This window comes from Polypterus senegalus, chromosome 6, assembly GCF_016835505.1.
Source record: "Polypterus senegalus isolate Bchr_013 chromosome 6, ASM1683550v1, whole genome shotgun sequence".
NCBI classification, from domain to species: Eukaryota; Metazoa; Chordata; class Cladistia; order Polypteriformes; family Polypteridae; genus Polypterus; species Polypterus senegalus.
In genome coordinates, this window is record NC_053159.1 from 87,743,917 (window position 1) to 87,757,443 (window position 13,527).

Sequence of the window (13,527 nt, forward strand, 5' to 3'; positions counted from 1 at the left end):
GAGTTTATTGGAGTATCATATTGGGCAAGGCTTTCTTTTCTGTTTTTTAAGTGGTTCTGGCCTTCTCTTCTGTGGAAGAGTCATAATTATCGCTACTTGGCAACTGTTATGTGACAGGTATGACATGGAGGCGGTTAGGAAATCATTACAGAGGACACTTATCAGACTATACTCAAAAAACTGGGACTAATTGTGAAGTCTAAGCACTTTATAGTTTTAATTTATTGTTTTGCAGGTTTTGGTTTACTGATAATTATTGTGTGAGCATATCCCAGAAAAACTGGTGTCTGTATACTCGTGCCTTGCATACAGTGTTGTTGGACTATAAACATTAATTTTATTTTAAAATAATGAATGCAATTACATTTCTTTTTAGGCTCTGTGGTTGTCCTGGGTTGTTTTCTGCCCTGTGCATTGTGCCATCTGGATAAGTTCTGAACTACTACAACCCTAAACACTGAGGGGGTTTGAAAATGTTAAGTTGCATTTCTTCATATTTCCAGTTATATCGTGTGTGGGACGGATATGTTCTTCCCATGTTCTTGAGAGTTTTTCTCATGCTCCAGTTTCTAACTGTATGTGCTGTTACAAAAAGTTGCCATGCTGCAAGTATGTCTGCGACTCCGGTTGTGTGTCTCGTTTGAATTAAAGTGCTATATACAATTTGTTAATGACCTTGTGACAAAATAGATGTCAAATTTACATCCTGAATGGAAGAACATTCATTTAGCATTGCTTGTGAATCTGTCCGAAAAAGCTGAAGTAGAACGATGGTGCAGTGGTAACACTGCTTCCTTGCAGTAAAGAGGCCCGGGGTCCCTCCTGCGTGGAGTTTGCATGTTCTTCCTGTGTCTGCGGGGTGAGTTGGAAATGATAAATTATCCCTAGTGTGTGTTTGGAGTATGGGTGGGTGTGTGTGTGCGATGGACTGGCACCCTGTCCAAGGTCTGGTCCTGCCTTGCGCCCTTATGCTAGCTGGGATAGGCTCCAGCACACCCCAGTGACCCTGTTCAGGACTACGTGGGTGAGAAAATCACTTGACACGAAGTAGAACAGAAGGCAATTGTTGTTCTCAGAAACTCTGATGATTTAAAGAGCTATCTTATTCAGTATTGGTTTGAGACTATTTTAAAATTATTGGAAGAAAGATAATATTGCAGATACAGTACCCAGACTACTACCACAGTTTGCAGTGTTACAAAGAAAAGCTGTAAGACATTTAATTTGGAGATTTTTATCGTATGTTTAATAAACCGTTCTTTGCATATACCTGTTAATAATCACTTTTATTACAAAAATAAGGAAAGTAAATATGTTAAAAAAGAAAACAGAAAAATCCAGCCTTGAAAACTACTCAAAAGTTTATTTTGTGAAGTATTTCTCCCCATGTTCGTGAGAGTGTGCTCTGACATTCCAAAGACATGGTGTCAGGAAAAATTACTAAAACTAAGCTGGCCTTGTGTGTGAGAGAGAGAAAGTGTGTGTGTGTGTGTGTGTGTGTGTGAGACTGTTTCCCTTCCTGTGAGCTAAAGTGCTGGCTCTACACAATGTGTTAATGACTTTATGCCCGGTGCATTGGATGCCAAAGATATATGACATAAATTAACAGCTTGACTGGAAGATACATTTAGATTTTCTTTCTCATACTTTAACAGTGAATATAACTAGCAAATCTGCAAAAATGTGATGGGAGAATAGTAGGCTATATTTTCTCTTTTTTCATGGGAAAAGTGGAATTCATAAGCCTTCCTTATAATGAGTGTGTCAAGTTAATATAATCATTATACAACTAAAAATGTAAATGTTAAAGTATTTAAAAATTGCAAAAATTTAATTTTGTACTTGGACACAACACAGAAGTTGCGAAGATACTTTACACACTGCCAGACATAATTGACATTGCGAAGGATAAAATAATGTGCCTAAGAAAATGTTATCTGTGTTTTGTTCATACTTCATTTCTTAACTGTGTCATACAAGTTTAGAAACATTCTTGCAGTGCTTTGTGTTTTTACATATTGTTCTCATTAAAACACCTCAGATCTTTTCAGTTGCCATTCTTGATTATATAACATTAAACTGTGAATAAAACTATTGAAAATTAATTTAGAATTATTGCTTATCTCTTTACTTAAACAAAAGCTAGACAAAATCCTTGTACAAAAACATTAGTTTTACAGCCCACATGCTTATGCTGGAGAAATTTCAAGGTGTCAACTAACCCAATACATAACTTGGAATTGTGGGAGTAAAACTAAAATACCCAGAGAAAAAACCACATAGACGTGGGAGTGTGCAGCCTCTGTAAAGAGAGCAACCAGACCTGGGCTTCAGCTTGGTGTCCAAGAGCTACGAGGAAGCAGCACCACCCATTGCACAATTAAAGATCAATAAAGCATCCCACAATGTAATTCATGCCAGTTCAAAAAGCTCTAAACTAAAATCAAAATAAAACCAAAACAGTACTATGTAGTATGTCTTTTAGAAGTTAAAGTTGGCAAATGTCTAAGAGTGTACTAAATACATTCATTAGCATTTACACAATGTGAAATACAAATGAGGGAGTGTAGAACCAAAGAAAGACTGGGGTGCCAACCTAGCCACCGCATTTACTGGCAAAGTGTTGAATATGGAACAAAAATGAGTGCAAGGTGGCGTAACAGAAATAAGATATGAGAGATGCCTTCCCAGACTCTGTGGCTTCTCAAAACTTCCAGATCTCTTGAGTAGATCTGAGTCAGGGAGCCCCGTTAGACTGAGAAGCCTTCTTCCATCCTGATCGGAAGAGGCGTGGTTTAGCTGACCTGGGGCGTGGCTCCTGGGAGCTACAAAGGAGAATAGAGATGGCACTGTTAGCATTAGTGCTCCCTCTTGCCCCAGCATGGTACTGCATCTTGTGTCTGAGCCTGGAAGATGATCCACAAGTGCTTATGAGCAAAGGTAAAGTTCAGGTTCATAACTATTCACCATATGTAGACAATACATTCATACACTTGATCTTTCATTAGCAATAACAAAATTAAAGGAAATTTCTTTAGTTGAATGTACTAATACGATGTGTAACACTTGCATGTAAGACTGTGTGATTTCCGCCTGCACATGTAAACTGCTTTGGGATTTATTTGTTTCTCTGTGGTCTGACCTTTAATGCCAGGCCATAGATCTGGAAACCATTTGCGCCCAGGGTTTTTGGAGCCTTGCAGTATAGAACAGCAGGGAACTTTTGTCCCAGGTCGGGAGCTTGTGGAGGCACAGGAATGTCTGTGCAGAAACTAATTGTTTTTGTAATGGTGCCATCAGTAACAATATCAGCAAGAGTGGAAATGACAACTATGTGGGCTACAGAAGGTCAGAATGCATGATGACTTGAACCAAGCAGACCATTATACAAATCAGCTCCACTGCCTGTTCTATTAAAGGAAATTATTAGTGAGCGGGATTGTGCTGGGCGTACGTACATAAGTTAGCAGGAATAAAGATGTTCTTGTATTGTATGCACACCTCACTGGCTCGTTTTTATTACTGAACGTAGCACAGCCCACCTCAGGATTAAAGTGGCCTCTTGCCTCTGCCAGATTGTAGTTATTCCATAGTGGCTGACCTTATAGTCATTTTAAGGATAGTGGTCTGAAATCCAAGAAATATTACCGTTTACACATAATAATGCACCAAGAAAGACAAAACGGTCCAATGAGAGCTTGTGTGTCAAGGGGATCTTATGGATGCCATTTTGCAAAGACTTTGCAAATATAAAAGCTTGGGGTGGATTCTAGAAATCAGTGCACTAAGATAGGATTTGTTATTTTCTATATTTATTTTGTAAAACTTTTAAAGGGTATTTTGTTGCATTTTCTTGTTGTGTTACACAATACAAGCTAATAATCTTTTGCATTTGACTTGAAACACAAACAATGCAAGCTGGTAATATTTTCCATTCAGGTTGAAATGTTATAAAAGATATATTGATAATGCTCTGTTAGTAACAGTGTGGTTAAATGGTCATAAACTGGGTGCAGATATGCATAAAGGAGACAGACTTTAAAATGGTTTAAATACATTTTTGCAATTAATGGAAAATTAGATGGTAGCTTTTTCATAAATAGGCATTAAAACCATTTAAATGTCATTTCTCCTGTGTGTAGTTGTGTTAAAAAGTATGAGGCAAACCTGCTCTATAAATTAGAAAATCAATGCCCAGTATCAGAGGTGATTAAAACAGTGACAACCAGGAAATGGCTGCAAAATCTCAGTGATGCCTTTTGAGACAAAGTCATTAAGAGGGACTTTAAGAACTGTAGCTCTCACTTACCGTACATTGTGCTCAAAGGTACAAATCACTTAGTCTGGACTTGCATAATAAACAGAGTTAGTAAATCAACTATCAACACACTTTATCCATCTGTGGCAGGAAAGTGATTATCATTGAGTTTAATAAAAAAAATTAAAAGGAAGCACACTTGGAAATGACGCATTTGTTTAATTTAGCTCATAGAGCTGAGAGATTTATTACTGTTTAAAGTATACATATTATAATAACTACAGTACTACTACTGTACTGCTTGACAGTGCTGACAGTCTGCCAGCATCACGCAATTGTTCAGACACTTCAAAAGGTATACCTCTTCCAGTTTGACCTCAGTGCCGCAGTTTCAACCACTGGAGGTATTGAGCATCTGCAGTCAATAATACTTGGCAATGTTAGTCTACTGACCCTGAGGCAAATATGGTGGTTCCCATCATTTCTCTTTTATTTGAAGACACTTAGATTATTGCCATGTTACCACTTCACTGCTGCTGATTATCCCAAACACTATGGCAGAACTTGCAAAGTTAATGTTGTGATCGCTGTTGTATTTGGTATTGTGGAAAATGGTAAGATAACAATATTTTCCTCCTGAACCCATCATAGCAAAAGCAGTATCTCTCTTTTTACCTATCATTTCACTAAATGCTTTCTCTGTGTTGGTTTTTCCTGGTCAACACATTATTAAAAATCTAGCTAACATTACAAAGTGTGAAATATATTAGTCACTGGATTAAGGCCATTAAGGAGGGCCATTTTTGATATTGTCATACACGTGTGATTAGGAGATTGCTAAAGGGTTTGAGTTAATCGTAATACTACATCAGACTAGAGGGTGGCGGAGTGTGCTGACTGTCTCTCTCTCAGTTCCTTACAGACCATTCCTGAGAAATCCCGCCAGGTCCCGGCACCTCTGATGACGTCACTTCCGGCTCCAGCCCTTAAAACTGCCATCTTACCTCCAAGTAGTCAGTTCTGTTTTGGACTCAGTCTTGTAAACAACACAATCAATTTTCAGCCTTTTGCAGCCAGGATCATAGTATACAGGCGGCTGCTCCAAACCTTTCTGACTGTCTGGAGTCTTTTTGTGACAATATACTGGGATGTTTACAATAGTAAACTATTCATATCACACTGTCTATGGTAATGTCAAATAGATTTATAAATCGGAATGCACAAAATATGTTTGGAATTTTGCATCCAGACAGAAGTGCAATTTTTAAAAAAATATATTTAACCTCCCATGAACACTTTTGTTATATGTTAACAGTACATTATTAAGCATCTGTCTTTCTCTAGTTTCCACAAGAATGAGATAGAAATGTACTGTGAAGCTCTAATTTGTTTGTTTATTAAAAAGTAACTTGTATTCCTTACCCTAAAGAAGACTCAGGCATGGATTGCTGGGAATTATGAATAGAATTTCTGACCATGATCCTTGACCCATACCACTATCTTTCATTTTGTTCTAATGTTCTGATTTGCATTAATCAAGGTGATATGGAAATGCAATAAGAGCCAACAATCTAACTTTGATGTGTGTACATACAGATGATATAGTATTAAGGTGTCTTCTATTAAGCAATTCAATCATAACATATACATTAAAAATGATGGATTTTTTAAACCAAAACATACCAAGGGAAATAACCAAAGTACTACAATTATAAAATCTCAATTTCAAATATGGGGCATTTGCGGCATGAAGGAGCTCAGGTACTCACTTTCTGCATGAGAAGCTTATAATAAGAGCTGAGGTCACCTGATTGACTCATTTAATTACAGGTACTATAGCTGTTTTCATCCTGAGCTTTTTATACAATGGAAATGGTTATGTTCTTATTTCCATAAAACATATTGTATTCTTATCACAACAGATGACTGCAATGGATGCAAGACAAGTGAGGGCTCCATTCCAATGTCAGCAGAGATTAGAAGAGACCAGCAGAGACTGCATTACAGAAAACCCAGGAAGGTGTAAGCGCCCAGTTGGCCAAAGGTCTCCAGGACTGTGACTTTGTTTTTCACTTTCTCTTTTACAATTTTGATCTCCACCATTGTCATCTGGCTACAGTTCATCAGTTAATTAACGAATAGGTATTGTTGGTTTCCATGTATGTTTAATGATTTTCTACCCTGTTCTGTGTACAACAGACCTGCACTTATATATGTAATAGTTCTGTAGTTAGTAATTAGCATAATCTGTACTTGTACTTTAACTGAGAACTGTTCATAGTACTCTGTGTCTGAACTCAGTGAAGAGTGCTATACAAAAAATAAGTTGTGTTATATTGTATGTGGACTTGACATGGTGACAGACAAAGTATACTGAGTTTGTTTCTTTGTGTTTTAGGACAGACAGACAGATAGATAGATAGATAGATAGATAGATAGATAGATAGATAGATAGATAGATAGATAGATAGATAGATAGATAGAGAGAACTTTATTTGATCCCGGGGGAAATTTGGCTTTTTGGCTATTTAAACAAATAAATAAATACATAAGTACAGTATATACTGTAAGTAAATCTCACTTTCTCTCCGCTCAAAAGTTTTTTATACTTAAAAACACCAAGACAATAATTTAAAAATTGAAACTTCCTCATCTGTGTGATAATATAAATGAGTTTTAATGTACTGGTATGGTAAAAGCAAGTACAAATGCACTCTTCTGGTTTACATGTGTATAAATGTGTTTTTCTGAAATACCACTTCTCCTGTTTAATACTCTTTAATCATTATGACACTCTATTTTCTAAGACCAACGACTGCTAGCAATAACAGTTGGTCATTTCTGAGCCAAGACAGATTAAAAAACTTGTAACGTGTGACTGTCTTTCAAGACATACTGTATTACTCCTCCCTTACTGAGGTAGGAAAAGCTGCTCGTTCAAATGACTGATTTTTTACAGAAAACTTATTGTCAGAGAATGAACAGGTTGAGTTATTTAGCATAATAAACTGACAGAAAAGATCATTTTAAATATGTTTTTTAAATTAAACATTAAGCAGGTTATGTCTTCATTGCCAGCAAAAAAAAGAATAATCCTCCCAAATTTAAAACTTCACATTCACCTTCTTATCTTGATTAATGTCTATGTCCGAGAGTAATCTACACTTTCAGCCTGGTAATTTCATTTTTTCAATATTTCGCAAATTAGGCTTCTCACTTTTATAACAGAAGTCAATGGTCCATGAATACATGTTGTAAATAGAATATTGAAATTTACTTGCAGCACCTTCAAAGTTCAGTAGCAAAAATCCATGAAGAAATTCCATCCATCTTTGCATTTTCAAACTTGTTTGATCCAGTTCAGGGTCACCGTGGGCCCTGTAAATGTGAATATCTTAAAGAATTATCAATAAATATCAGAGTTCAGATATGTATCTTAAATTTAGATAAATTCTTCTGCATCACTGGCACATCAGATTTCTTTTTGAATAAGGGGAGAGGTGCACTTTGTTGTGGCCATGCTTACCTTATTATATTACTCGTGTGTGCTCAACGTTCTAATCTAGACTGAAAATTGATTGTTTCAAAAAATAAATTGCTAGTACATCCTAATGTTCAAATAGGGACTTTATTATCTATTGGTACATTACCCTCATCTGCTACTAAACATAAATCTATGTCCATCACTTCTCTGTTCATCTTACACATCTGCACTTTTTTTAAAGCATTTTAAACTCTATTATTATTATTATTATTATTATTATTATTATTATTATTATTATTATTATTAAATACTCTGTATTTAGCTATAAGATTGTGTTCACCCTATAATGTCCAATATGAAATAGGCTAATCTGTTACATGCATATGCATAAGACCAATTTGGAGATAATTCACGTTATATTGTCAGTTTCTTTTAAATTGCTATGATCATGTACACTTTTACAGAATATTTCTAGTTGTGTCTAACACTGTTACAGAATTTGATATTTTATATTATTCAACTTTGTACTTACCTTTTTATGAGCCTAATGCTACAATGCACATGTCAGATTGTTACTCAGTATAATCACTGAGCTCAGATAATTGATGTCACAAACTATAAAAGTGCAAATATCTAAAAAATGTAGTAGAAAAAAGGTATACAGCTGATTGCTTTTTTCCTACTTCAAGGTTGGCATAAAGGTGAGAGATATATAGAAAAGATGAACAGCTACATCTCTCTATTATAAAAAATCTTGGGATGAGAAGAGACTATTTTTCCTGCGACGAGACATGATCTTTTGAAGAGAGACAGCGAGACACTTTCACATCCCGCAAGATAGTCAAGTCATGCCGTACTTACAACCATTTTTCAAACAAGACCACAGTCATCTAACCTCTCAGTTGTTGAAATGCTTTTGGGAGACACACTTCCTGTGCTCTCATCTCTTAAAAATTCGGGGGCTGAAAAAAGACAAAGTAGAACGTCATAAAGAATTCAAAAACATTGGTGTGATACACATGCAGAGCTCGTTAGCGATAATGGAAGAAGGAAAATTTGAAAATTTAAAAAAATGATAGTAAAGATTGCATTAAGTGCAAACAAACAGAAAATATTACTTGGTGAAATAATAGAACAGTAAAAAGAGATTGAATAGTGTTTAAGGATGTCTGGGGGAGAAGAGAGACAAGGCAGTGAGACAAAAGGACAGCTGCTGTACAGGCTTTTAAATGTTCGAAGCACCACATGAAATGCAGATCACGCAGCACGGCAGCAGCAGCAGCAAACCAGCAGCTGATCGAGCAAAGAGGAGGGAAAAAAACTGTATTTGTTTCCCATTGTATCACCGTTTCAGAGGGGTTTTGGAGGAGCGACCACGTCTCCTTGGACTGAGTTCAGCCCCCCTCTTCACAATGCGTAGTGCTCCGGGGGGTGGGAGGGGATGTCAAGCAAAGCGAGCAGGGGCAAAGCCCCCTAGTAAAATTAAGATAAGAATCATAATAAGGAAAGCAAGGCCACAGCATCCACTACTCGGAGCTGTGTAGGTTAAAAATCTATCTTCATTTTTTATAGCACCACTAACAACATGCATCATCATAAGGCTCTCTATAGAGCTCTATGTAGATGGCTACAGTTGAGGAGCCGAGACAAACTGGGGACAGGATTCAGTTGTTATCTTTACACATAATCGAGTGTCACTTCTAAACTGCTTGTCACGTGTTTAAACATTCAAGCATGTCAAAGAAAGATAAGAATATGGATCCTACTGTGCTAAAAATTGCCATGACATATTACTTAACACTCCTTAATATAAGGAGTACAGATCAGATCAGGTTTTGCTTTGTCACACGAAAACTGTAATTCAAACGATTGTCCTAATTTTGTGGTTACACACACAGTTAAAAAGGTCATTTCTTTGGAGTTGTCTGCTTCAATCCGTAATGGCAATTAGTGCTGTTTTTTTGCAAATGTTAGCTCTTCATAGTGTCCCTAAAGAAACACTCATGTCCCTCCACAAGAGTCATTATTAATATGTTCCCTTCCAGTGGCTGTCTCGTTTTATTCTCTCTCTTATCATTCTACTTGCACTAACAGATAAGCAATGATTATAATAGAGATGATTTTAAAAGAATAAATTTAAACAGCACTTTTGTTCCAGTTAAACTGAAAAGATTAGATTTAATTCCCCAGCCAATTTATTTGATCTGTGTGATTTACTCACGGAAGCATAGCTGTTGCTGGCATCCTGGTGGCTGAGAGCCAGCTGCCATTTAAAGTCTCACTATGGAGGATTTAAGATGAGTTGTCAGTGTGCCTGCTGTAATATCTGTAAATGTTGACAAAAGGTAGATTTTCAAAAAAATGTATCTTGGACTGAAGGTCCAAACTCCTATATCGTAGGTAAAAAATACCTATATCATAGGTAAAAAAAAATGAAAAAGATCACTCTTTTAGGCAAAATTATGGAGCAGTTAAGCTCTGTAGTATTCATCCACCTGATGTGATTTTTCTGATTTTCCATGCTGCCAGAGTTTAAAGTGTTTTTTGGGCATCACTACAAATGACAGTTGTAGTTGTAAGGGTTTCATTTTTCTTGCATGACAAGTGTTTCCCTAAAGGCAAAGCAGCTGAAAACACAAGGTTGCAGTTTGATATCAGAAATATGGGGCAGTGTGTGAAGGTGAGATATAATAATCTACACATGCTTTGAGGGCAGGCTCAGTTACTGCTAAGATGGATTTCGCCATAAATGATTTTCTAAATATACTGCCCAAAAACTGATTGTTAGTGTCTAATCCTTACATCCGGATGTCGTCAGACTTAAAAATGAAACCAAAGTTTCTTTGGTCAGAAAATAAAGCTCCCCGGAATCAGTCAAAATGTCTTTATTTGACATACACTGTACTATATATAAACTGTTCTATAAGGCAATCTAGATATGTGCAAGACTGCACTGACAAGACATAATAAGAGAAACAGAAGAACCAATCAGGCAATATGGAATGACAAGACGTTACATCGTTTAAGTGTCCTTTTTTGTTGTGTTAGCTGCTTGATTCCAAGTGAATTTTGGTGACAGGATGGGTTTCTATTTGTCATTTACACAAATCTATAATGATAACACTAACATGACATTCTTAAACTTATTTCATATAGATCAGGATTGTGACTAACCCAGCAGCAACAGGTGTAATGGAGAAACTGACCCTGCATTATTACATTTATTATTATTGCTTATTATTTGGTTAATGCCTTTATCCAAGGTAACTTGAGAGATATAAATGATTATATTTCTTTTGTTTTTCCAGTTGAAGCACAGACTGACTTGGTCAAGGTAACACAGTGACAGCAGGAGGATATGAACCTACAGTAAAACCTCAATTTCTGAAGTCCAAAGCCTTAACCATTACACCACACTGAATTGCGACTGACTGAAGGACCATCACTTAGTAGGGTCCATTCAAGTCCAAATCCACACTTGGATTCATGAACATCCAGTGCAAAACTAATAATGAACCAAACCTGCATATTCTTAGGTTGTGAGAGTTAAAATGGAATTCCTGGGGGAAAACCCCCACAGACATTGAAAGAACATGTGAACGCCACAGTGGGTGACACTGAATCCATGAGGCAGCAGCATTCAACCACTTCACCATTATGCTGCTACTGCAGTAATAATCAGCATATGAAAATACTAATGGTAGGTTTAAAGCACAGTAGTCAGATACAGTATGTTAGATGTCGTAAATAATTGATTATATTTATATACTGCCTTGCTCACTACTCAAAGTGCTTTTCATAGAAAGTGGGGGACCACTTGACCCACCTGGATGATGTGATGGCAGCCATTATTGTGTCAGTATGCTCATCACACATTAGCTGTAAGGTTGTGAAGTAGTGAGAAAGATAGCCAGTTAGAGACAGGAGATAAGAAGGGGGCCAGAATGGACAAAGCCATGGTGGGCAATTTAGCCAGGACATAGGGATAACCCTATTCCTTTCAAAAAATTCCTGGGGATATTTAATGACTACAGAGAGTCAGGACCTCAGTTTTACATCCCATCCGAAGAATTGCGTCATTTCTACAGCTCAGTGTTCCTGTCACTGCACTGGGGCCAACATACAAACCACAGGATAAGTGCCCCCTGATGGCCTCACCAACACCTCTTCCAGAAGCAACTCAAGCTTTTCATAGATGTTTCTCATTCAAGTACTGGCTGGGGCCAAACATGCTTAGCTTCAGGTGAATGACCTGTTCTGGTGCAGGTGGTAATGCTGCATGCTGCCAATGCCATAAAGCAGGATTACAAGCACAAGGGCATGTGGAGGTTATATCGAACAACATTTGTAACAAAACATCTAGTCTTTCTTGAAATTTGTTTGCACCACAGTGTAGGACAGGTAAAGAGATTGCTATCAGTGTTTTGTTGTGGAAGGGTCTGTTGGTGAGCTTTTCCTCACCTTAGGACTTTCTTTGGTGTACTTACCTTTTCATATGACTAAAGTAGATTATATATATATAGTGTGAACCACTAGGGGGCATACCACTCCCGAAACCCTGACACAGACAGGCTGAGACTCAAGTTCAACACAGCAGACACTTTATTCAGGTAGGGAAGCGTTTTCTTTTGCTCCCGACTTAACAATACAGTACCGAAAGTACCCAACATAATATAACACAGCCCTTCTTCATTTTCTTTCTGTTTATCTCTATCTCTTCTTCTGTAGCCTTCACTCTTCCTCGCAAGCATTGTCCTGCACCTCCCGACTTTGGCTCTATGACTGGTGGTAAGTTGGCTCCTTTTATAGCAATCCCAGAAGTGCTCCAGGTGTTTCTTGACCTTCTTCCGGCTGCACTTCTGGGATTGCTATAAAAGGAGCCAACTTAGCACCCTCACGTGGCGCCCACATTACCCAACAGGGGTGTTCCAAACTATAATTCCAAGCATGCCCTGCAGGGACCTGTGATGCCGTAGCAACCCAGAGGGACTACCCTCTAGTGTCTCGGGGAAGATACTGTCTTAAACAGATTCTCTCCTTCGGTCTTTCCACCCAGCCAGTGTCTCTGGCCATCCATCACAATATATATTGCTATGTAAAAGCTACTCCATAGACCCACATAGTCATTGTCATTGTGGGGTCTGCATGTTCTCCTTATGTCTGTTCTGTTTTTTGTGTTTAAGAGACATCCTTGGAATGCCCTGTTAGAAGAGGCTTCATTGGCCCACTATGATTCTGAATTAGATTCATCATGTTTGAAGAGGTTTCGTCATTTGAAAATGTGCTAAACATATTATCATAAAATAGCTTATTAGACGTGAAAACTAAAATAAATGCCTTGAAATAGAAAGAGAAAAATAAAAAAAAGTGTGTTAATTAGTGATTGCCAATCCTGATGAAAAGACTTTCTATCACATGCAGGAAAAAACTTGCTTTTGAAAATGAAAAAGTATGTTCATGGATCAAACTAGGGTCTGCTCGTTAAGGTTTGTAAATATTCTTTCCCATGTCATTGTCATTTCAGATTGTCCCCTTGAAGAGCACATGTATAAATGTTTGTACTTGCCATTATGAAATGTAAATGTTTTTCTCTGTCTATTTTTATTGCAATACTGCTGAGATGAGTGAAAAGCTATACTAGCTTCCTAATTCTACAACATTCCTTGAATGGAGTGCTGACCCACTTCTGGACTTATTCACATGCACTGCTACACTTGCTCACTGCTGGACCAGTGTAGAGATGTCAATTAAAGCAATTGATCCATCTCTGGGATTTGTGCTGAAA

General features: G+C 37.3%; 1 protein-coding gene across 1 annotated transcript in view; it reads right to left on the reverse strand.

Annotated features, from left to right (window-relative positions):
- The window catches only part of LOC120531252 (contactin-associated protein-like 5), a 558,720-nt gene that overhangs the window by 431,435 nt on the left and 113,758 nt on the right, over positions 1-13,527 (reverse strand). The window lies entirely within an intron of this gene.